The 23,934-nt window shown below is 46.3% G+C and overlaps 1 long non-coding RNA gene across 1 annotated transcript; it reads left to right on the top strand.

The window, feature by feature from the left end:
- Positions 1-1,813: 1,813 nt before the first annotated feature.
- LOC121855657 lies at positions 1,814-22,458 on the top strand. Its single transcript, XR_006086824.1, has 2 exons — positions 1,814-1,845; positions 19,880-22,458. It is a non-coding gene; the product is annotated as an uncharacterized LOC121855657 (long non-coding RNA).
- The last annotated feature ends 1,476 nt before the right edge of the window (positions 22,459-23,934 follow it).

Below are 23,934 nucleotides of genomic sequence, written 5' to 3'. Positions count from 1 at the left end.
AACACTTGTAGGTGGCAATTAAACCACGACACCAGCTGGTCTTGGAGACACTGTCCTCGACACTATCCGGCACACTGCCTGCACTCGTAAATAAAAACACTCGTGCCAGACGTTTTCGCAACATAAGCTGGTCTCTAGAGTACTTCCCGGGGAGGCTTTGTTGTCTATATCCAAACATAAACCAAGAAGAGTGTTTCCTAAGACCCTCTCGGGCCGTCAGTCAGTCTAGAAAGGCTTTCATGCAGCTGAAGACGCAGCTGAAGACGGTTATCTGGGGATTTTCGATACAAATCCTCCACCTGAACACTGTCTAAAATCCGAAGCCTCAAAGGTTCGTGGGTAAGTTTCCCTCAGACTGAAGCTGTGGAGGAAACAGAGCACTATGTCTCACTTCAGCTAGGACACGACCCTAGATGTTCTGAGATTCGTTAGAGTCTTTCGTCTAACTAATGATTTAGGGACTAGTTGTGACACTAAGATGGTTGTCAAAAGTTTCTTAGGTATTAGAAGAACAAGGCAACGTGACTAGATGTGTTCTGTTGTCAGATGAAAATATTTATTGAATAAGTCTTTCAAAATGTGTCTTTAAGAACTACGTCCATTTTCTACATCCAAAGATAAACTAAAATATATTTTTTGTAATTCTTCGAGCCTGTCAGGACTCACACTCTGTTATTATACTGGTAATGTTAAAAAAATTAAGTGGCTTAAGATAATCCAAACATGGAGTAAGATAACTCGTTAATCATGACATTGTTTCAGGTTTGGGTAGAAGGTTTTCCTCTTTCGAACTTGTGTAAGATTTTATATTCCAAAATGAAAATCAATGTAATGTAGAAAAACTTTTCATATACTTTAAAATTATTCTTTCTTTCTCTTTATCTATTTCTTATTTCTTGTTTACTAAGTTGATCATCAAATGTATAGGTTTAATTTACAAAGTCTTCATGGCCTCAACAAGTATATGTACGTCGTCAGGTTCATTTTTCACTTAGTGTGTGTACAGGTAGGAGAGGCGACGCACGTGTCTTCCTAGGATGACCACCGTCTTGTTTGTAAACATCGAGGCTACAGGACTCTAGCAACAGAGACACACACACACACACACACACACACACACACACACACACACACACACACACACACACACACACACACACACACACACAACACTCACTCACTGTGCACGCTCCGACACCCATTTTTATTTCGATGTTAACCGTTTGGGCTGTTATATTCTGTCCGGCGGTGTTGTCCCAAAAAAATATATATAAAAGAATAGGAAAAAAAAAAGTGACTCGGATACTGACTCAAAATAAGGCTTTTTTTTGTGAATTCGGGAAACATAAGCTTTTGGCACCGTGGCTGTTGTGGGCTTCTGTTTTGGACTGAATTTAATACTATATATACTTTTTTTTTTGGCTTCCTGTTAATTTGCATAGTGTGTTGTTTGTTAATTTTCGCTGGTCTAGTAAAGGTTGTAATTGTTGTTGTTTGGATGTGGTTGTTTATTATAGGGCTTAGTTGTTGTTTTTTATAATAGTTGTTGTTTATAATAATTGGTGTTGTCTCTCTCTCTCTCTCTCCCCATGCCGTATCTATTGGTTCAGTCTCTAGGTCACACAACACACATTTTTGTAACCACCACCATTACCAAAGGTCAAAGGTCAAGGGTCAGTAATAAATTAACTATGGTTGACCCCTGCAAAGATAGACCTTAGACAATGTTTATGCTTAGTATACATATTTTTTTTTATCTTGTGTTATTTATATTGTTATCTTTATCACTAATATCCTTTTCTCTCTCTTTCTCTCCACAGGTAATTGTTCAAGCTGCCATCAGGTGTGAGTAGATGAATCACGTACAGTACAGGTTGTTGACAGGTTGTTCTTACCTACCCAAGTTAGTGTGTGTGTTAGTTACGAGTGTTAGTGTGTGTGTTAGTTACGAGTGTTAGTGTATGTTAGTTACGAGTGTTAGTGTGTGTGTTAGTTACGAGTGTCAGTGTGTGTGTTAGTTACGAGTGTTAGTGTGTGTGTTAGTTACTAGTGTTAGTGTGTGTGTTAGTTACGAGTGTCAGTGTGTGTGTTAGTTACGAGTGTTAGTGTGTGTGTTAGTTACGAGTGTTAGTGTGTTAGTTACGAGTGTTAGTGTGTTTAGTTACGAGTGTTAGTGTGTGTGTTATTTACCGTTATTTGTGTTAATTTAGTGTTAGTAATGTTAACTGTGTATACCTTTCTTTCGTCATTGAGTTCTTCACTATGTAACTGAGGCTTTCGTTGTCTTATTGTGGTCACTGAGAAGATTTTGGTGTACAGTCAATCATTCACGAACTGTGTGTGTGTGTGTGTGTGTGTATGTCAATCAAGAGCCAGTCTAAATTAAGTGGATTTTTACTGTTGAGTACGTAGATAATAATAGTGTAAATAATAATAATGATAATGACAATAATAATAGTAATCAGAAGAAATAAGAAGGATAATAATAGTAATAATGATGAGGGTAATGATGATGATGATGAGGATAATGATAATAAAAACATCAGTTGCATGCAGTAATAACATCTCAAACTAAGACCAAACCCACACTAAAGATACTGGTGCCATCTGTTGGTGGGTGTAAACTGCCGCTGCTCACTTTGGTAGCGCCTTTAGTGACGGCGCCTGACACTGCCTTGGGCCGCCCACTACTCCAGCATTACGTCACTCTTCTCGCATCTGTTTTTTTTTTTCTTTGGTAGATTGGGGGGTGATGGTGAAGGGGGGATGGTGGAGGGGTGATGGTGATGGGGTGATGGTGGAGGGTGATGGTGATGGGGTGATGGTGGAGGTGGTGGTGAGGTGATGAAGGATGGTGAGGGTGATGGTGAAGGGGGTGATGGTGAAGGGGTAATGGTGAGGGGAATGGTGATGGTGTGATGGTGGATGGGGGTGATGGTGATGGTGATGGGGTGATGGTGAAGGTAATGGTTGAAGAGAATGACAGTGAAGGGGGGATGGTGAAGGGGTGGATTGCATTGTGCTTACGCTTATAGAAAAATATTAGAACGCCCTATGTGATACCAGTAGGAGGGTGCAGTGTGGGGAGGAGGGTAGTGTGGGGAGGATTACTAGTGTGGGGGGGAGGAGGTGCCAGTGTGGAGGGAGGGAGGGTCAGTGTGGGGAGAGGAGGTGCAAGTGTGGGGGAGGAGGGCACTAGTGTGGGGAGGAGGTGCTAGTGTGGGGGAGGAGGTACTAGTGTGGGGGAGGGTACCAGTGTGGAGGAGGAGGGTACCAGTGGAGGAGGGTCAGGTGTGGGGAGGAGGGTGCAGGTGTGGGGAGGAGGGGGGTGCAGAGTGTGGGGGGGAGGAGGTGCAGGTGTGGAGGGGGGAGGAGCACTGGTGTGGGGAGGAGGTGCACTGGTGGGGGGGAGGAGGGTGCAGTGGGGGAGGAGGGTACAGTGTGGGGGGAGGGTGCTGGTGTGGGGGGAGGGTACTGGTGTGGGGGAGGAGGTGCCAGTGTGGGAGGGAGGAGAATGCCAGTGTGGAGGAGGAGGTACGGTGTGGGGAGGTGAGAGTGTGGGGGGAGGAGGGTGCAGTGTGGGGAGGAGGGTGCAGGTGTGGGGGAGGGTACTGGTGTGGGGAGGGAGGGTACTAGTGTGGGGGGAGGAGGGTGCGACTGTGGGGAGGAGGGTGCAGTGTGGGGGGAAGGGGTGTGGGGGAGGAGGGTACTGGTGTGGGGAGGGTACCAGTGTGGAGGAAGGGTGCAGTGTGGAGGAGGGAGTGTGGAGGGTGGTGTGGGGAGGAGATGCAGGTGTGGGAGGAGGTGCCTAGTGTGGAGGGAGGAGGGTACTAGTGTGGGGGAGGAGGGTACCAGTGTGGAGGAGGAGGGTGATGTGGAGAGGGGGACGGGGGAGGAGGTACCAGTGTGGGGGGAGGGTAGGGTGTGGGGGAGGTGGGAGGTGGGGGAGGAGGTACCAGTGTGGAGGAGGGTACCAGTGTGGGGGGGAGGGTGCAGGTGTGAGGTGCCAGGGGAGGAGGGTGTGTGGGGAGGAGGTGTGGGAGGAGGAGGGCAGTGTGGAGGGAGGGAGGTGCTGGTGGGGAGGAGGTGCCAGTGTGGGGGGTGCAGTGTGGGGGAGGAGGGCCTGGTGTGGAGGGAGGAGGGTACCAGTGTGGGGAGGTGCCAGTGTGGGAGGAGGTACTGGTGTGGGGGGAGGAGGGTACCAGTGTGGGAGGAGGTGTGGGGTGGGAGGAGGGTGTGGGGTGGGTGTGGAGGGGGAGGAGGGTGCCAGTGTGGGAGGGTGCTAGTGTGGGAGGGTGTGCAGTGTGGGGTACGGTGTGGGAGGAGGGTACTGGTGTGGGGAGGAGGGAGGTGCCAGTGTGGGGAGGAGGGTACTAGTGTGGGGAGGAGGGTACCAGTGTGGAGGGGGGGAGGGTACCAGTGTGGGGGGGAGGAGGAAGGTGTGTGGGGGGAGGAGGGTACTAGTGTGGAGGGAGGGTACTATTGGGGGAGGAGGGTACTAGTGTGGGGAGGAGGGTACCAGTGTGGGGGTACTAGTGTGGGGGAGGAGGGGAGGGTACTAGTGTGGGGGAGGGTAGTGTGGAGGAGAGTGCCAGTGTGGGGGAGGAGGGTACCAGTGTGGGGGAGAGGTACTAGTGTGGAGGAGGAGGGTACCAGTGTGGAGGGAGGTGCAGTGTGGAGGGAGGAGGGTACTAGTGTGGGGGGTGCTGGTGTGGAGGGAGGAGGGTACCAGTGTGGGGGGGAGGGTACTAGTGTGGAGGAGGGTAGTGTGGAGGGTGCAGTGTGGAGGGGGGGAGGGTACTGGTGTGGGGGGGAGGAGGGTACTAGTGTGGGGGGGAGGGTGCAGTGTGGAGGGGAGGGTACCAGTGTGGGGGAGGAGGTACCAGTGTGGGGGGAGGAGGTACCAGTGTGGGAGGGAGGAGGGTACTAGTGTGGGGGAGGAGGGTACCAGTGTGGAGGAGGAGGTACCAGTGTGGAGGAGGTGAGGTGGAGGTGCTAGTGTGGGGGAGGAGGGTACTAGTGTGGAGGGAGGGTACCAGTGTGGAGGGAGGAGGGTGCCAGTGTGGGGAGGAGGGCACTGGTGTGGGGGGGAGGAGGGTACAGTGTGGGGGGGGAGGGTGCTAGTGTGGGGGGAGGGTACCAGTGTGGAGGGAGGAGGGTACCAGTGTGGAGGGAGGGAGGTACTAGTGGGGGAGGAGGTGCCAGTGTGGAGGGAGGAGGGTACTAGTGTGAGGGAGGGAGGGTACTAGTGTGGGGAGGGAGGGTACTAGTGGGGAGGGAGGAGGGTACCAGTGTGGGGGGGAGGGAGGGAGGGGAGGGAGGAGGTACTAGTGTGGGGAGGGAGGAGGGTACCAGTGTGGGAGGGGGAGGGTACTAGTGTGGGGGAGGAGGGTACTAGTGTGGGAAGGGAGGGTACCAGTGTGGGGAGGGAGGGGAGGGTACCAGTGTGGGGGAGGAGGGTGTGTGGGGGAGGAGGCCAGTGTGGGGAGGGGAGGAGGGCTAGTGTGGGGAGGAGGTACCAGTGTGGGAGGGAGGAGGGTACCAGTGTGGGAGGGAGGAGGGTACTAGTGTGGGAGGGGGGAGGGTACTAGTGTGGGGGAGAGGGTACTAGGTGGGGGAGGGGAGGGTACCAGTGTGGGAGGGAGGAGGGGTACCAGTGTGGGGGGAGGGGAGGGTACTAGTGGTGGGGGGGAGGAGGGTACCAGTGTGGGAGGGAGGAGGGTACTAGGTGGGGAGGAGGTCAGTGTGGAGGGAGGAGGTACTTGTGGGAGGGAGGAGGGTACTAGTGTGGGGGGAGGAGGGTACAGTGTGGAGGGAGGAGGAACAGTGTGGGGGGAGGAGGTACCAGTGGGGGGAGGATACTAGTGTGGAGGGAGGGTACTAGTGTGGGAGGAGGTTACTAGTGTGAAGGAAGGAGGGTACCACTGTGGGGGAAAAATACCACTTAAGGAAAAAAGTGTAGGGCCATTAAAAAAAAAACACTTTATCATGAACAAACAAAAAATTCTTTTCTTTCATCTTGCAAGTTTAAAAAAAAACCTGAAAAAACTAAAATAAATAAAGACGTTTATCCCATATATATTAATATATATTATTATTATTATTATTATTATTATTATTATTATTATACCCAAGAGCCATAAACAAACTCGTATAGAATGCCTCAGAAAATACCCAAATATTTTTATCTCACTTTAACACATACATGAAATTCTAGGTCATTATTTTTTTTTTTTAATCTTGTTTCCCCGCGGCCCAGATGACCTTTAGAAAGTTGCTGCAAGAATTTACCAGCGGCAGAACAGAGGCGGGTGAGGCAGAGCACATAAACGTTAATTAATGAAGGTTCCTGGTGGGGTGGAGGAGGGGGGGGTAATGGGGGAGGAGAGGAGAGATAGGAGGAGTGATGGGGGGAGGATGTGGAGGAGGTGGGGATGTGATGGGTGAGGAGGGGATGTGATGAGTGGGGGAGGGATGATGAGGAGGGAGGGGATGGATGGGTGAGGGAGGATGGGATGAGTGGGAGGGATGGATGGGTGAGGGAGGGGATGGGATGGTGAGGGAGGGATGGATGGGTGAGGAGGATGTGGATGAGGGGGAGGGATGTGGATGGGTGAGGGAGGGGATGTGATGGGTGAGGGAGGGATGTGTGGGTGGGGAGGGGATGATGGTGAGGGAGGGGATGTGGATGAGGGGAGGGATTACGTGGGTGAGGGAGGGATGTGATGTGTGAGGAGAAGGGAAGGAGGGATCTCCCAGGTGAGGCACGAGGGGAAGGAGAAGGGAGGTGGTATGGGATGGAGGGGTGGTGGGGAGGTACTATGGAGGGGGGAGGTTGTAGGATGAGGGGTGTGTGGGAGGTGCTAGGAGGGGAGGTATGATGGGAGGGTGGTGGGAGGTACTATGGGAGGGGAGGAGTTAGGGGGAGGGGTGAGGTACTATGGAGGGGGAGGTAGTATGGTGTGGGAGTAGGCTTGTCGGTAGGGGTGTGTGGGACGTGTGGATGGCGCTCTGCCAAAGTCAATACTGGACCCCTCCTCCTCGACCACCGATACTTCCTGTCCCTAGCTGGACTCAACCACCCAACTGACCTCCCCACACACCCAGCTGACCTCCTCACACACCCAGCTGACCTCCTCACACCCAGCTGACCTCCTCACACACCCAGCTGACCTCCTCACACACCCAACTGACCTCTTCAAACACCCAACTGACCTCCTCACACACCCTGCTGATCTCCTCACACACCCTGCTGACCTCCTCACACAAAAATCTGACCTCACACATCCAGCTGACCCTATTCTACTCTTCATCTTGGCAAGGGTCAGATTTATCTGGTGTTGTATGACCCCAATAACCAACATGACCTTGACCTACGTGGCATGTGTTGTTGACCCCATTTTGTCTGCTGTGTGAAGGTCAAATTTATTCATATATTGATCTTTGGACTTTGTTCCTTCTACTTTTTTTAATTTGATTTTTTTTTTACGTATTTGGAATAGTAAATAGATAATAAATAAGGAGATTAATAAGTATAATGACTCCCAGGTAAAGGTGAGGTGAAGGTGTGAACGGGAACTCCTCCTCCTCCTCCTCTTCGTTCTTGTGTAGTTTCCTCCTCCCTCCTCCTCTTCCTCCTCTTCGTTCTTGTGTCGTTTCCTCCTCCCTCCTCTTCCTCCTTTTCCTCTTTTGTCCTATTATGTTTCATTTTCTCCCTTATCTCCTTACCTTCTCCCTCTATTCCCCTATTTATCCCCGTTTCCTTTTGCCTCATTGTTACTTCCCTCTTTCAGTACCTATGGCTTATTATCGCATTTTTTCTCTCTTCTTTATACGTTTAGACTTATGTTCTTGTCTCTGTATCCATTAGTTCCATCCATCCCTACCCCACCCCACCCCTCGCTATAGTGCCAGTGTATTGCCCTAGTGCCACGATGACCCTGTGAGTGCCACTTCCAGCAGGCTGTAAAAAATCTCGACCCTGTTTTAATCTCTCTCACCCTGACCTAGTATAACCCTGCCTTACTCTACTCCCTGACCTAGTGTATCCCTGACTCACTCTACTCCCTGACCTAGTGTAACCCTGCCTCGCTCTACTCCCTGACCTAGTGTAACCCTGCCTCACTCTACTCCCTGACCTAGTGTATCCCTGACTCACTCTACTCCCTGACCTAGTATAACCCCTGCCTCACTCTACTCCCTGACCTAGTATAACCCTGCCTCACTCTACTCCCTGACCTAGTGTATCCCTGACCCGGTAGCAGAAACTGAAGTCGAATTTGTCTTTAGGAAAAGTTGATGAAAAGTGAAGAAAATTCGACATATAAACAAGATTTAGGTTTTTAGAGCAACATTTACCTGAATTATATTAGGTTTTATAAATAGGTTAGATGAGACATTGAGACCGAATTATCGTGTTCATTGTTGGACTTATAGAACAATTCGTGGAGATGAAAAAAAACATTAACAGTTTTAAAAAGAGGAAGAGGGAAAAGCTTACTGTAGGTAGTAGGAGCGTTTCGACAACTTCACTCAGACATCTAAATCCAGGAGCATTTCGACAACCTCACTCAGACATCCAAATCCAGGAGCATTTCGACATCCTCACTCAGACATCTAAATCCAGGAGTATTTCGACAACCTCACTCAGGCATCTAAATCCAGGAGCATGTCGACAACTTCACCCAGACATCCAAATCCAGGAGCATTTCGACATCCTCTCTCAGACATATAAATCCAGGAGCGTTTCGACAACCTCACTCAGACATCCAAATCCAGGAGCATTTCGACATCCTCACTCAGACATCTAAATCCAGGAGCATTTCGACAACCTCACTCAGACATCTAAATCCAGGAGCATTTCGACAACCTCACTCAGACATCTAAATCCAGGAGCATTTCGACAACCTCACTCAGACATCCAAATCCAGGAGCGTTTCGACAACCTCTCTCAGACATCCAAATCCAGGAGCATTTCGACATCCTCACTCAGACATCCAAATCCAGGAGCATTTCGACATCCTCAGGCATCAGCACATCCAAATCCAGGAGCATTTCGACATCCTCTCAGACATCCAAATCCAGCAGCATATAAATCCAGGAGCGTTTCAGACATCCAAATCCTCATCTCAGACATCCAAATCCAGGAGCATTTCGACATCCTCACTCAGACATCTAAATCCAGGAGCATTTCGACAACCTCACTCAGACATCTAAATCCAGGAGCATTTCGACAACCTCACTCAGACATCTAAATCCAGGAGCATTTCGACAACCTCACTCAGACATCCAAATCCAGGAGCGTTTCGACAACCTCTCTCAGACATCCAAATCCAGGAGCATTTCGACATCCTCACTCAGACATCCAAATCCAGATGCGAATTTAACTTACTGGTAGAAATGAGGAAAGAATGAGAGAGAGAGTGAAGACAGAATGAATTTTAAAGGAGATAGAAGAATGCAGAGGGAAGAGGAGTGACCCTTGAGGAACACCACTGGAATAGGGAGAGCAAGAGGCTGAGAGATAATTTGAGATGAGAGGCTGAGTGATAATTTGAGATGAGAGGCTGAGTGATAATTTGAGATGAGAGGCTGAGAGATAATTTGAGATGAGAGGCTGAGAGATAATTTGAGATGAGAGGCTGAGAGATAATTTGAGATGAGAGGCTGAGAGATAACTTGAGACGAGAGGCTGAGAGATAATTTGAGATGAGAGGCTGAGAGATAATTTGAGATGATAGGCTGAGAGATAATTTGAGATGATAGGCTGAGAGATAATTTGAGATGAGAGGCTGAGAGATAGTTTGAGATGATAGGCTGAGAGATAATTTGAGATGATAGGCTGAGAGATAATTTGAGGTGAGAGGCTGAGAGATAATTTGAGATGAGAGGCTGAGAGATAATTTGAGATGAGAGGCTGAGAGATAATTTGAGATGAAAGGCTGAGAGATAATTTGAGGTGAGAGGCTGAGAGATAACTTGAGATGAGATAATATACTGTACTGAAGGACGAAAGCCAAATAAGAAAAGCACGGGAATATAACCTTTGTGTATTATCTTAATCAAAGACTTTCAAAATTTCAACTTTAACACTATATTCCCCCTCAAATCTCCCGTGTTCTGTTCTACCTTGTTCTATCGTGTTTTTCATTGTTCTAGTGTATCTAGCGTGTTCTGTGTTTCCCGTGTTCTCTTGTGTTTCCCGTGTTCTCTTGTGTTTCCCGTGTTCCCCTGTGTTCTCCCGTGTTCTGCTTTCACAAATTACTTTTAATTAAAAAATCCGAGTAATGGACCAGTTTAATTATATAATGTATCTTTGATTTTTGTTTTTACTTTGTATTTTTGTGTTCAAGTAAAAATGGTGTCGGAAACTCAACTCACATTAACACTGGCACAATAACGTCACGGCTTCCCAATTAACTTTAAATACCTCGATGAAGTTCAGTGATGGATGACGCACTTAAAGATTTTTTTTATTAACTCAATTGTGTGAGATTCTGTTATTACATCAGGGTAACAAAAGACCTTGAAATTAATGTACAGTCGCTTAAAAAAAACTATCTTTACAAAATTGCGTCGAGACAATATGATATAACGGACGAAGGATTTTGACAACCCTACCGAGACAATAGGAGTCACAGTGTTCATTTTGACATTCATCGATCACCCCAAGTACAGATAGTTTTTTTTTAGTGATTTACTGCTGTTTTGTTATTATTATTATTATTATTATTATTATTATTATTATTATTATTATTATTATTATTATTGAATTCGATGATGAAGGAATATTAAATACCTGACAGTTACATCATTCAAAGAAGTGAACAAGATAGGTGTGAATTGCCATCTTTGGAGTATTGAACAGAAGGAACGTACTTGTTGGCACACAGCTATGAAGCAAAAGATTTCTACCTAATTTTTTTAATACGACCCAAAGACCTTGATAAATAATTAACACCATTCTCCTTTACTAGATTCCAATAATACATGGCACTTTTTTTTTGTCTTTTTTAGGGGAGAAGAATTATATTTCACACATATGTTCTTTTATTGTACACTTATATATACATGTTATTCATCCATTCCAAACCACAAGACACTTTAAATGGATATATATACAATTTATTCCGTATTGAGTACAATATTAAACAGGCTTATGGTGTATTGTAAACCCTTGTAGATTTTGTTTTAGTAACTGAACTGACTATAGGGAATCTAGGGACCATGATACATCTCTCTACTGTAGTCGAAGTCAACGCCCAAAGGACATTGAGACGAGTTAGTGACAGTAATATGTGTCTGGTCACTCCCTCTGTTTTTATTTTGTTAAAGAGGAAAATAAAATATGAACTGTTCTTTTGAGTTAAATGATGATGTTGCTAGTATATTTAATGAGAAGGGATGTCTGCTATTAGTAATGGTGTGTTTGGTGCTAGTAGAGGTGTGTTTGGTGCTAGTAATGGTGTGTTTGGTGCTAGTAGTAGTGTGTTTGGTGTTAGATGTTGTGTGTTTGGTGCTAGTAGTGATGTGTCTGGTGCTAGTTGTGTGTCGGGTGCTAGTAGTGGTGTCTGGTACTAGTAGAAGTGTGTTTGGTTGCTAGTTATGGTATGTCTGGTACTAATAGTGGTATGTCTGGTACTCGGATTGGTGTCTAGGACTAGTAATGGTGGTAATAACAACAATAGTAGTCTCCCTGGTGCTAGTAGTCTCAGATATAATAGGAGTAATAGCAGTAAGTGGCGATCATAACTGCATTAGTAGAGGGGCGAGGGGGAAGTGTAGACGTGTACTGAAGAAAATAAAACAAACGGCTCTTCCACACCCCCGTAGTAACATTACCCGAACACACGTCAACACCATGGTAGTAATATTGAAGCGTGTATACCTGGGAGGTCACTAATAACTCAACACAGGTGGCAGGTAAGTCCTTCTCTCCTCCCCCTCCCCCTTCCCTTCCCCCTTCTCCCCCTCCACCACCACGAGGCATCATCATCATCATTACAGTGTCACCATACATCCTCACTTGAAAGGAACCCCCCTCCCCTCCCCCACTATTATTCACCACCACCGTCAGTATAATTTTACCAGTTAACGTGTCGGTGTGTAAATATCATCTCCCTAGCCCCTAGCTCCCCTACACCCCCACACACACCCTTCCCCACACACACACCTTCCCCACACACCCCCCTCCCCCACACACACACACACACCCTCCCCACACACACACACCCTCCCATGCACACACCCTCCACACACACCTCCCCACACACCCTCCCCACACACATGCCTCCCCCACACACGCACCCTCCCCACACACACACACCTCCCCCACACACCTCCACGCCTCCCACACACCCCTCCCCACACCCTCCACACACACCCTCCCACACACACGCCTCACCACACACACACCCCCCACACACACACACACCCCCCACACACACCCTCTCCCCCCACCCCCCCCCCTCTGCACACCCCTCCCCCACACACACCCTCCCCACACACACACACACCCTCCCCACACATTACTCCCACACACACACACACCCTCCCCCACACACATAGCTTAGGTTGGGTAAGCAAGTATGAAGTATGATTCTTGTCGGTCGATATGTACGTAGAAGGGTGACACACACACACACACACACACACACACACACACACACACACACCAGCGTTCAAAATATCGCTAAGTTGTGTTTAATGTGTCGGAAACGGTCGGTAATGGAGAGAAAAAAAAATCTAATCTAAAAATGCATCTATCACTCGAGACCCTCATATCCTATCCTCATGTGTACTGAGGAAACAGACAATATTGACATAGAGATTAATTGGTATTTGTGAGGTTATTCTTCTTTTGAGGTTTGTTTGATATTTCGAACTGGATTTGAATCGGGTGTCGGGTGGGAGTCGATTGATGCAGTAATTGTTAATCCATCCCAGAGTGGCCTTTGATGACTTACAATCGTTCATAATAGCTTCTCTGGATAATGACTTTTATATAATGAAAAAATAATCACCCCCTGAATTATGATTTTTGACCATAAAACCAAGGGACTAAGATTAGGATTTTCAAAAGTTTGTTAAAATTGATAACTCGAAAATAATATATAAATATATCGCGGTAAACTTAATAAATCACTTGGGTATTTACTTAAGATTTTAAGTAGTCATCTCTTATCAGTTTTAGCGTAGATAGAAGAGTCTTATCAGTACGTTGTCTCTACCATCTGGCCACACTAGCAGTCATGTATGGGGTAGATAATTCTCCCTCCTCTTCAGTCCAAAACTTGTCGTCTCGTCCAGCGTTTTCAGTTAGGGGCCTCGGCTGTGTGTATTGTATGGTTCAGACACACACACACACTTCCTGGCACACTTACACAGGTATCTTTCACCTATCAACTGTGTGTAAGTTTGCCTCCGGAGCAGAATACAAACGTTATCCAAACCCAATTCTTGTGTGATATCTCTCTCTCTCAAAGCTGCGATTTAAAACCATTGCAAAAACCCAACGTCAGGTGACACCAGGTAAACTTGAGGCTGCAGTGATCATATTTAGTAACTCTTTTATACTCCCTCAATCATCGTTCCTGCTCAAACTTTTCAAACTCAAGGGTTTATGAGTGGAGTTTTCTCTACGTGGAGTTACCTGTCTCTCACTTAATGGAAAGGCAAAATAATACATGAGGATTTTTTATTATTATTATTTTTTTCACAGCGCGACATCGACCTAAGTTAAAGCGGACCTTCAGTAATGATTCGTGTGTCATGTTCTAAGCCTTAAGCACTACTTTGGATATTTGAATTCACGTCTATATACTCGTACCAACATGTGGCTGTTAATCTAGATCTAGTTAAGTATTTTGAGAGTTTTTCTAAGTATAGGTATATTGTTTTTGTCTGTTGTTCTTCTTAAATTCATTATAGTTCTCGTTGTTAGATGTTAAAGTAACGTAGTATTAGGCATGTGGGAAGAGGTGGCCAGTGGGAGTGGGAAGAGCAGGGAGGAGATATGAAGTGGAAGGAAGAAAGAGGGAGATAGTCATAGAAAGTGTGAGAAGGAGGAGGAGGGAGTAAACTAGGGAAAGTGGGAGGTAGAAGGAGGTGGATAGTGGAAGTGGGAAGAAGAGGTGGAAGAGGTGGAAAGAGAAAAGTGTAGTTGAGGTGAAGAGGAGTGAACTGTACTTATAGAGAGGAGCGAGAAGGCAGGGTAGGTAGGTGGAGGGAAGGACGAAGGGAGGGAAGTAAGGAGGGAGATAGGGAGGGGGTTGAAAGGAGAGAGTGAGGATGGAGGTGGAGGGAAAGAGAGGGGGGGGGAGAGGGAGATAAAGAGATGAGTTACGGAGAGAGGTAGAATCTACCGAAGGAAGGAGGGGGTAGGTGGAAGGAGAGTGGGAGGGGGATAGGTGGAAGGAGTGTGGGAGGGAAGTAGGTGGAAGGAGAGTGGGAGGGAAGTAGGTGGATGGAAAAGAAGGCATCAGAACCACCGTGACATCAGTTGCTTGTCGACCGCTGCTACAAATTAGACACATAGGATCGAGTTACCTGAAAATGCCACAAAATTGGACCTTTGGAGCTGTAATTTACCCAGAAGTTGTGTGTTTGAGTGGCCGACCCGGCGCCCTGTGACCCGCCAACCAGGAAACACTTTATACGTATTTACACGGATTTACTCGTATTTACACGAATATTTACATGGGATTTACAGTATCAGGTGATATATATATATGTGTGGCAGAGAGAAAAACCATATGCATTTACATGGATTTACTCTGATGTTTACATGGCATTTACAGTATTAGGTGATGTGTTTATGAGGAAAACTGTATGAACCTGATTTACTATTGTTATTATTTTTATTTATTTATTTTTTTTTTTTTATTTATCTTCATGTAAAACGAAATCATTTCCGTAGGATGAGTGACGATTTATTTTGAACTCATGTAAGATTTAATACCTTTGTTTATATAAATTACTGTAAAAAAGACGAGTTTTCCCGCTTGCTTTTCCATTATGAAACAACTTGCAATTAATTTAATAGTATTTTTTTTATGAAATAGCAACAAATTTTTCTATTTGAAGCAACTTAAAATTATATCTTACAATTGTATATATTTTTTTTTTGGTAAATCTGAAACAAAAATTATTACTTTCCACTGAAACAACATTTAAAGTATATGAAAGTAACATTTTTAGATAAGTTAACATTTGAAAACTTTGCGAGTCCAGAGAAAGTATATTAATTTACACCCAAACCTTCTTCATTTTGCAAGTAAATAAAGCGAAAAAGTTTACAATCGGCCAAAAATATCAAATGGCGTGAAGTTTTTCATTTTTTTTTTGTATTCGATGTGGATGCTTCACCTATCTGCTCAGCTGTCCATAGTGGAAGCCTTTTATCATAGTGGAAGCCTCGATCATAGTGGAAGCCTTGATCATAGTGGAAGCCTTGATCATAGTGGAAGCCTTTTATCATAGTGGAAGCCTTGATCATAGTGGAAGCCTTGATCATAGTGGAAGCCTTTTATCATAGTGGAAGCCTTGATCATAGTGGAAGCCTTGATCATAATGGAAGGCTTGTTCTATGAAAGAGTCAGAAATAAAGTCAAAGAAACAGAGAGAGAGAAACAGAGAGCTGTGTGTGTGTGGTGGACGGGCCGAAGCTGACTCAGGGAACAAGACCTGCTATCCTCTACAGCTGGCCAAGGATCACCCCCACGACACATAAATCTGTCACACCACGAATTTCAGAGAGGGAGGGAAAATATTGGTGCGTAGTAGCAGAGATTGTGTTCTGGTGTTCGTAGTTTTTTAGGGATCTATCTGTCTGTCTGTCTGTCCAGGTATATTTATGTGTCTTATCCTGTGTGTGTGTGTGTGTGTGTGTGTGTGTGTGTGTGTGTGTGTGTGTGTGTGTGTGTGTCAGGGCTCCTATGTGTATTAAATAAAATGGAGGAATATTATTTCTGAACATAATGTAATGACGTAACACGTTTTAATTATGATTTTAAACTGTTCAAAGTAAAAAGTTAGAACTGGTTTGTTGATTGTGTCATTTTGATATACTTACACCCACACCTACACCCACACTTACACCCAGATCTACACCCTCATCTACCCCTTCACCCACACCCATTTCTACACTTGTAACCACACCCACATTTCTTAAATATTCACCTTTGTCTTCACTAACTCGCAGGTAGGGTGACGAAGCGGGGCGAGACGGGGCAGAGAGGGGGTGGGGGGAAAGGGGCGGGGGTCGGGGAGGGGGCAAAGAGGGGGAAGGGGTGGGGGTAGGACGGGAGCAGGGGCGGGGGTGATGAATGATGCACACGTCACTGATGTTTACCCACAGTTATTAACATATTCTGTCAAGAGAGGAAAGAACACAGACCATTTTTTTTACAGCCCATGAATAGATGATGATGATAATGATGACGATAATGATGATGACGATAACGATGATAATGATGACGATAATGATGATGATGAGGATGGTGATGTAATGATGATGAGGATGGTGATGTAATGATGATGAGGATGGTGATGTAATGATGATGAGGATGGTGACATAATGATGGGGGTAGGACGGGAGCAGGGGCGGGGGTGATGAATGATGCACACGTCACTGATGTTTACCCACAGTTATTAACATATTCTGTCAAGAGAGGAAAGAACACAGACCATTTTTTTTACAGCCCATGAATAGATGATGATGATAATGATGACGATAATGATGATGACGATAACGATGATAATGATGACGATAATGATGATGATGAGGATGGTGATGTAATGATGATGAGGATGGTGATGTAATGATGATGAGGATGGTGATGTAATGATGATGAGGATGGTGACATAATGATGGTAATGAGGAGGAGAATAATGATGATGATGACGTGAAACATTTTTTTGCCTAAGTGATGGTGTCCTTTAACCCTACCTGGGTCTTGAGGCAGCCAATGGGAGGGTGACTCTAATCAGGGCTGGTTGGTTCTTTATCACGATTGGTTGGCTTCTTATTAGAGCTGATATGTGTGTGTGTGTGTGTGTGTGTGTGTGTGTGTGTGTGTGTGTGTGTGTGTGTGTGTGTGGTGTGTGACCGGAGTGGTGTACCGGCATTACCTGTCCTAGAGCAGCTTATTAACACCTGGAGTGTCAGAGGTGAGTGTCACTGGCTGAAGGTGGGTGCATGAGGCTCTGTGCTAAGGCTCGTGAGAGGTGGAGTGCCTTGAGGAGGAGGGTAGTAAGAGGAGGAGCCAGTACAGGTGGAGGGAGTCAGTGGAGCCAATGGAGGGAGTCACTACAGGTGAGTCAGTGGAGGGGCCAGTGGAGGGAGTCAGAGGAGGGAGAGGAGCCAGTGGAGGGAGTCACTACAGGTGGAGGGAGCCAGCACAGGTGGAGGGAGGCAGGTGGAGGGAGTCACTACAGGTGGAGGAGGTACAGGTGGGAGGGAGTCAGTGGAGGAGTCTACAGGAGGGAGTCCAGTGGGAGGGAGTACTACAGGGGTGGAGGGGCCAGCAGGTGGAGGAGTCACTACAGGTAGAGGGAGTCACTACTAGTGGAGGGAGTCAGTGGAGGGGGCCAGTACAGGTGGAGGGAGTCAGTACAGGTGGAGGAGGTAGAGGGAGGGAGCTGGAGGTAGTCAGGTGGAGGGGCCAGTACAGGCGGGAGGGAGTCACTACAGGTAGAGGGAGTCAGTCAGGAGGGCCAGTACAGGTGGAGGGAGGGAGGGGTGGAGGAGGGTCATGGAGGGGCCAGTACAGGTGAGGAGCTCAGGAGGAGTCACTACAGGTGGAGGTGGTCAGTCAGGGAGGGAGCTACAGGGAGTGGGAGGGAGCAGCACAGGTGGAGGGAGCAGTGGGAGGGAGTCAGCAGGTGGGAGGAGAGTCGGGGTGGAGTGGAGGGAGAGTACACAGGTGGAGGGAGTCAGTACAGGTGGGAGGGAGTCACTACAGGTAGAGGAGCCAGTGGAGAGGGAGTCAGTACAGGAGGTGGAGGGAGGTGAGAGTGGAGCGTGGAGGGAGCTGGAGGGAGTACAGGTGGAGGAGTCAGTACAGGTAGAGGGAGCAGTGGAGGGAGTCACAGGTAGAGGGAGTCAGTGAAGGTGGTGGAGGGAGTCAGTGGAGGGAGTCACAGGCAGTAGTAGTGGGGGAGTAAACACTATTATACTTGCCTCACTCACTGGCTTAGCCCCACCATCCATGTCAGGTACAGGTGGGGAGGGAGGTAGAGAGGGAAGGGAGTGGGGAGGGAGAGGGAGGGAAGGGGTGTGTGGGGGGAGGGAGGGAGAGGGAAGGGTGTGGGGAGGGAGGTAGAGAGGGGAAGGGAGGGGAGGGGAGGGAGGGAAGGGTGTGGGGAGGGAGGGAAGGTGTGTGGGAAGGGAGGTAGAGAGGGAAGGGGTGTGGGGAGGAGGAGAGAGGGAAGGGAGGGGAGGGAGAGGGAGGGAAGGGTGTGTGTGGGAGGGAGGTAGAGAGGGAAGGTGTGTGGGAGGGAGAGGGAGGGAAGGGCGTGTGGGGGAGGGAAAGGGGGAGGGAGGTAGAGAGGGAAGGTTGTGTGGGGAGGGAGAGGAGGGAAGTGTGTGGGGAGAGTTTGAGCTGATATTATTAAGAGCAGTTTAGTTTGGAATGAATGTAGAAGGAGGGATTGGGTGTGGGATGGTGGAAGGGGTGGGAGGATGGAGGAAAGATTGAGGGAGAGAGGGAGGAGGGGGGAGAGAGGGAGATGAGTGAGAATGAGTGTTATTAGGGGAGGGTAGGGAGGGAGGGAGGGAGGAGGGGTTAGAGAGAGGAGTGAAACTAAAGAATGTAGGTAGAGAGAGAGAGAGAGAGAGAGAGAGAGAGAGAGAGATGTTACATATATGTGTGTATTAGCAATGTGATTCTTTTGAAGTGGACACACACACACACACACACACACACACACACACACACTGCAATAATTGTTTGTAAGGCTTTCGTGTTATGATTTTTTTTTTGCTTTTTTACACAATTACGCCCATAACATTACCATGCACTGCACACTGTTGTATTCATGTGTGTGTATCCATGTTCAAAGTTTGTTTATTATTATTATTATTATTATTATTATTATTATTATTATTATTATTATTATTATTATTATTATTATTATTATTATTATTATTATTATTATTATTGTTGTTGTTGTTGTTGTTGTTGTTGACGATATGCCAGTCAGCCACTACATATCTCAGGTCGTGTTGGAGACCTCAACGGGTAGTGAGGTCAGTTGTAACTATACGTGTAATAATACGTGCCATAAGACCTTGGAATCAGTGCGTATTTGCTGTCGAGTATGACATTTAGTACAAGTGGAGGCAGAATGTTAAACTAGTGTGTGGGCGGCAGACGGCAGGTATTGTGGGCGGCAGACGTCAGGTAATGTGGGCGGCAGACGGCAGGTATTGTGGGCGGCAGACGTCAGGTATTGTGGGCGGCAGACGTCAGGTAATGTGTGCCGCAGACGTCAGGTAATGTGGGCGGCAGCGTCAGGTAATGTGTGCCGCAGACGTCAGGTAATGTGGGCGGCAGCTTATAGTTAACAATCATGTTATCGTCTTTATTAACATTTCAGACAACAGTAAATTGGCTTCCTTGGTTTAAGTTTAATATTCACCAAGTGTATGTGTGTGTGTGTGTGTGTTTAGTATACTCGTATTGTGTTCTTGCGTTCTTTTCTATCACGATTTTGTTTCTCTAAGTGTAATCAAGAACAGTTATTATGTAATTATATGACCTGATGTTTTATCTCTGTTAGGGAAAGAAGATTGAGTCCTCGAAGGTGTTCTTGAGGGACAACATGGCCTAAAAGTTTTATTTTGACGAGTCCTAATTTCGTTTTCTCCACTTTCCAGGACGGGCCTCCCAGGAGTGAAGAGTGAGGAGCAACATCAGAGAAAGACGGTGGTGATGAGATTACGGCAGCAGCCCCTCAGCACCAGCACACTCTCCTCATTCTCGCTGTGATTTGTTTCACGCCTTTGACGCCCCCAAATGTGTGAGGAAGAGGACTCCATCACGCAGGTGTATTGAGGCGAGACACAGTCGAGGAGGAGACAGTAGTAGTAGTCTATTGCGCTCACCATCTTCACCATCCAGTAACAGTGGGGATCTGTCTATAAGCAGAATCGATGCAGTCAAGAGAGTGAGGTGTTGTGATAACCATCCTCTTAGCGACAACCCTCGACGGTACTTGTCCCCAGCAAACTTACACAACATACACACACACGCGTACACGCCCTCACACACACACACACACACCGCCACCCCAGCGACCACTCTCTCTCGTTCCTCTGTTCGAGAGAAGATATCATCTGAGGACCCAAGTGTTGATGGCGTTGCCTTCTCGTGCCACCTGCTGCTGCCCTCCGTCGTGTGCACCACTGCTGCCCCCGTCCAGACTCCTAGCACCCGCCACCACCACCACCCGCGTATGATGAGGGGGCCAAGCAGTATTATCCCGGAGGTTCATCACGCCCACTGTCAACACAGATCGTTTTTCCAGTGACTTTTGACCCTTGATGAAAGAGTTGACCTAGCGTCTGGATATGACGTCATAGAAGAGAAGCCAAAGTAAAAAGTGTTGCTATGTGATAAGTCGTAGCTCAATATATTGCCTACATGACTGTTGTTGTTGGTTGACCTTGCCTTCCCGGGACCCGTGTAGTCGGTGTATATAGCGTAGAAAGTCAGGCTTTAAATTTGTTTTTAAGTATACGTCAGTATTGAATATATTCTATAGTAATTCTTGTTAACTTTAAAGTGTGTGCTTGGCAGTGTACAGTGAGGTGTAATCTGTGCGGTTCACGTCGGGAACCGGTCATTGTCTGTGATACTGAAACCAAATGTCTGTGCAGAAAAATTCCAATCTATAGAACACGAAGTTTTATGAACAGAAACCTAGTCTTATATGTGATAGACTTGTGTATCATTCCTGTCTAAATTTTTCCTAATATAAAAAACAAAGACTCGAGAATTTATAGCCACTTTTGAGGCAAAGAAATCTGCAGACCCGGACGTCCATCGACACACGGCGCAAAGAATTATTATGGAAATTGGTGCTTAGTCACAAGGAAGGACAGTTAGAGCGGGATTTATGGGCAGCGTCTCGAGAGGAGAGAAGAGAGAAGGTTTACGACCAAGACCTTTTCATTGTTTTATGACTCGTGAAATTTGTGGGGCAGCAGATTAACAGCAGCAGTCTGTGTCGCGAGGCTGTGAGATATGTCGCACAGGATTAAGAAAAATTAATAAAGAATTGAAGCATCAGGCGGCACCGTGTGAGGGTTGAGAGGGACGTGTACAGGCTGCTGTACCTCCTCGGCTGCGGCTTTGTCTCTGCTGCAGCTGCACACTGACGCTGCATATTGTCGGTCAACACACGAGGCCGGCGGCCACTCCAGCCAACGCCCTGTTGATTCGCCTCTGTCAACACCTTGAATTGTTCCATTTTCTTTTAGTAAGGAAGGAAAGGTAAACTTGGTCATTTTTAATCACTGATCTCGTCAGCTGTAAGTGAAAACGATATATATATATATATATATATATTTTAATTTTGACACAAGTGGAGTAAACACGTAGCTGACGGTGACAATTATTAACGAGGTACACAAAGGTTGGTCACCACTCACTCAGTCACGTTTATTTGAAGAAGGATTTGCCGAAGTCATCATTTATCACTTGACTAACACTATAGTGTGAAGCTCCGGCTAGACCTTGACGAACTGAGTTATAAAGAATCACACACCATCCCTTAGAACGTTGCTTCTGCAGGTAAAAAGACGAAAAGTGAACAATAGTGAGGACTTTTAAAACACGAGCAGAAAAAAGCACCGAAAAAAAAGTGTTTGTAAACAACCTTCTTTGTGTAACAGAAAACAGTGACGTGATAACAAGAGTTGAATAGGAAGCCCTCGTCAGTCAGGCTCTAAGATCCCCTTCTGTCACATCCTTGTCACATCCCGTCACAGCCACGACGTCGACAAGAATAAGAGGGTCGAACGCCTTTGACATCTTGAAGTAGACTGAGCTGAGCCACCTCTCTCATGTTCCTCCAGTGAACCATCACGGTTAAGACTTAGTGTACCAACAGACAATAGGCCAGAGAGTTTTTATGAATAGTGGTTTATGAAAGACTGATTTAAAAAAAATATTTTGAAACTGGATTTTAGACTTGATTTTTAATTTGATAGTGAGGGGCCACACGAGCACTTGATAGCCATAATGGTGAAGATGGTGCCTCGCCGCGGCTGGCTGCGGCTTTCTTTCTTAGGCTTACTGGCCGCATGCGCCCTGGTGTACGTGTACTATTACTCATCCGGCACACCCAACCCCCACCTGCTCAAGGATAAGCCGCAGGAGGCAGCGAGGGGAGCCGGAGGGGAGCGGCGGGCGGAGAGGCAGAGTGAGTTGGTGGACGACGGTCAGGGTCAAGTCATCCCCTCCCACCAGTGCCACGCCATCGCCGCCCCCAAGACTGACGTCAACACCGTGGATCAGTTCCCCAAATTCGAGTTCCAGGTAAGTGACGCTTGTGTTAGTGTAAACAATGCCAAGTGCTGTCCTTAGGAGAGTGAAATGTGTTTTAGAATGTAATCACATGACTGACTCAAGATTCCAGGTAAGGATATTTATTTACTTTTGACGTTGTAGTGTTAGACCGTGTTCGAGAATTATATAACAAGTTTACTCTGTTAGGAAACAATTAATAACTGGTAGTTCATCCTAAGTACAGGTCGTCGATAAACGATATTTCACATGATTATACGAGTATCTAACGACATCTGAGCTGGTTTAGTCTTTCAGGTATAATGAAGAAAATAAATATTTACCCAAGTATTGTGAGAAGTGACTAAGTTTTACCTGGTCGTGTTGCCAGGTGGGTGTAAGGTACCAATCTTAGTTTATTGATGTATTATGTATTAAGTCGTTAGTTCCTTCACGATTACATCAGCGCTCAGGTCACTGTATACATGGATAAAGTACCACAAACAGTACTCGTACCTCACTAAAACATGTGACGTAACGTGTGGATTAATATATGACAAACAAATACGACAAACTTATGAATATACAAGTATGTAAATGACTTTCCTGTTTTGTCGTAATATTTATCTTAATAATTCAAGTGACCTTCACCACCGCCAGCTTCCGTAGGGGCTATACCGACACTGTCTTATATCGGTGGGCAAAAATTCGGGTAATGAAGAGTTTTAGAGCCCCGTCATGACACACTTCTGAGAGTAGTGAGGCTGTAGAGTGTGTTGCTGCCTGGCACTCACCTCGCAGTTAGGTCAGAGACTCTTCCCACACTAACGTTTTTATCATGTATTTCCTCCTACTCTCACTGCTACACCCTCTCCCCTCACTGCTACACTCTCCTCTCACTGCTACACCCTCTCCCCTCACTGCTACACCCTCTCCCCTCACTGCTACACTCTCCCCTCACTGCTACACCCTCTCCCCTCACTGCTACACTCCTACCCTCACTACAACCTCCTTTCTTCACTATACATCACATTATTATTATTATTATTATTATTATTATTATTATTATTATTATTATTATTATTATTATTATTATTATTATTATTTTGTTTCTAATTGTTAAGAGGTAATTACACTTTGGTTATAAAGTGGTGAGCATTATAACCTAACCTAACCTATTAGACATTATCTATTAGACTATACAATACAATGAGGATAAATCGAGAAATTGAAAGCATTATAACACAGTATAACTTTATATACACGTAACCACTATAACCCAATATACGTAAACACTATAATTCAACGTAATATACTCTTGAGCACTATAACCCAAAGCACTATAACCTTAATATGCCACACACGAAGGCTAATAACTTGCTTGATACTCTGGCTGTCGATCGCTGTCGTCCCCGAGGCTGAT

This window comes from Homarus americanus, unplaced genomic scaffold (genome assembly GCF_018991925.1).
Source record: "Homarus americanus isolate GMGI-L3 unplaced genomic scaffold, GMGI_Hamer_2.0 scaffold1438, whole genome shotgun sequence".
Taxonomy (NCBI): Eukaryota; Metazoa; Arthropoda; class Malacostraca; order Decapoda; family Nephropidae; genus Homarus; species Homarus americanus.
Note: the sequence above shows the minus strand (reverse complement) of the source record. Positions and strands in the feature narration are given on the sequence as shown.